Raw genomic sequence first — 2,500 nt, forward strand, 5'->3', positions numbered from 1 at the left:
TCAAGATTTTTGGACTTAGAGCGATTTTTGGATTTTTGTGCAAAAATCGAATTTTCCCTTCTCCCACCGCTCTGGGGCGTCAATATGAAGTGGGGACCCGAGGGAGAGTGCCTCCCATGAGGGTAGAATGTGTGACTTTTGGGGGGAAAGTCGAATTATGGAGCAAAAACCATTTTTGGGGACTTAGAAAAAATTCCGAGATGTGTCAGACTTCCAGGAAGGGGGGAGTCTCAGGAGGTGTACCTAGGAGGCTTCCAGGGGCCTGGGTACACTTTTCAGAAAGTACCGTTGGGACTTAGAAAAATTTTCAGGATTTTTGGACTTAGAGCGATTTTTGGATTTTTGTGCAAAAATCAGATTTCCCCTTCTCCCACCGCTCTGGGGCGTCAATATGATGTGGGGACCCGAGGGAGAGTGCCTCCCATGAGGGTAGAATGTGTGGTTTTTTGGGGGAAAGTCGAATTATGGAAGAAATTGAGTTTTGAGGACAAAAAAGTGTTTTGAGGACAAAAAAGTTTCTTGAGGACAAAAAAAGTTTCTCGAGGACAAAAAAGTGTTTTGAGGACCAAAAAAGTTTCTTGAGGACAAAAAAGTGTTTTGCGAACAAAAAATGGAATTTTGTGATTTTGTGTAAAAATAAGTAAATTCCCCTACTTCCACCACAGGGGGGCTTCAGTATGTTGTAGGGCCCCCAGGGAGGGTCCCCCAACTGGGTTTAAAGTTTGTGGATCCTGGGCAGAAAGTTGAATTTTGGATGAAAAACCGAATTTTGGGACTTAGAAAAATTTCGAGCTGAGCAGTGACAGACTTCCAGGCAGGGGAGCCTCTCTGGAGGTGTACCGAAAACAGTTCCAGGAGCTGAGGTCATTTTCGAACATTTTTGTTCGCTCAAATTTTTTTTGTTTTTGAGCTCTAAAAGCTGTTATTATCAATTGGCTCAAAAATTTCAAGTGTCATGAGCTAGTACATGTTGGAGGAATACGTTTTAGGCAAAAAATTGCAAAAAAAAAAATCCAAGTGAAAAAGAACCGGAATGGGGAATTTCTGACTGCTGTAGCAGCCGCACAGTTCCAGGAGGTCGGATACATTTCCGACTTTGTCCCGCTCATTGAAGTACATTGTCCCGCAATGCAAATACATAGTAATGCGCACCTGCGGGAGAATATAGGAGAGAGTGGGCTCTCTCTACCCCGATGTATGGCGGTTGTTCCTATGGTTCTCTGGCTCGGGTAGGCGACTTAGAAGGTGGTCCCTCTTGTCGTGGAAGTTGCAAAATACGGCCGAGACTGAACTTCCACGGCTCCAGGAGGGACTTTTGCTGGTCGTGCGTCCCAAGTGAGAGAGGCGATCCTGGGGTACCTGAGCCTGACCAGACCCTCCCTCGGTGGTCCCTGGTCTTCTGAAGGGTGATGGCATTCAGGGGGGCAAATCTGGAGTCCGTGGCCGAGTTTGGGCTCTAGAAGGCGGACGCCCCTTCTGACCATGTCCCCTCAGAGCCGGCTGGATGGTTCATGGTCCGCGGCTTTGTCTGGCGGTCTGTGCCCAAGCCGGAGAAGCTCTCCTGGGGTACGTGAGCTTTGACCAGACCCTCCCTCGGCGGTCCCTGGTTCTCTGGAGGTGATGGCTGTCAGGGGGGCAAATCTGGAGTCCTCGTGGGAAGGAGGGCTCTTGAAGGCGGACGCCCCCTCTGACTATGTCCCCTCAGAGCAGGCTGGATGGTTCATGGTCCGCGGCTTTGTCTGGCGGTCCATGCCCAAGCCGGAGAAGCTATCCTGGGTACCTGAGCTTCGACCAGACCCTCCCTCGGTGGTCCCTGGTTCTCTGGAGGCGATGGCTGTTGTCAGGGGGGGGGGGGCAAATCTGGAGTCCTCGTGGGAAGGAGGGCTCTGGAAGGCGGACGCCCCCTCTGACTATGTCCCCTCAGAGCATGCTCGATGGTTCTCAGTCCCTGGCTTTGGCTTTTTGGCCATCCTGGGGTACATTCTTGCCAAAAAAAAAAACGACTAAGTGAAAAAGAACCGGAATGAGGAATTTTCTAGGTGCCGCATCCGCCCTACAGTGACTTGAGGCCGGGTACAGTTCCGACTTCGTCCCCTTAAAGTGGGGACGTTGTCCCGCAATGCAAATACATAGGAATGCGCACCTCTGGCAGAATGTACTTGAGAGAGTGTCGTCTCTCTACCCCGATAGAAAGCAGTTGTTTCTCTGGTTCCCCGACTTGGGTAGGCGACTTGGCATGTGGTCCCTCTCGTCTGGAAGTTGCGCACTCCGGCTGAGACCGAACTTCCACAGCTCCGAGAGGGACTTTTGCCGATCGTGCATCCCAAGCGAGAGAGGCAATGCTGGGGTACCCAAGCCTGACCAGACCCTCCCTCGGCGGTCCCTGGTTCTCTGGAGGTGATGGCTTTCGGGGGGCAAATCCGGAGTCCTCGTCCGAAAGGGGGGGCTCCGGAAGGCGGACGCCCCTCTCGTCCATGTCCTCTCAGAGCGGTCTTATCCT

This window comes from Dendrobates tinctorius, unplaced genomic scaffold (assembly GCF_039654945.1).
Source record: "Dendrobates tinctorius isolate UK_male_01 unplaced genomic scaffold, ASM3965494v1 ptg000227l, whole genome shotgun sequence".
Lineage (NCBI taxonomy): Eukaryota > Metazoa > Chordata > Amphibia > Anura > Dendrobatidae > Dendrobates > Dendrobates tinctorius.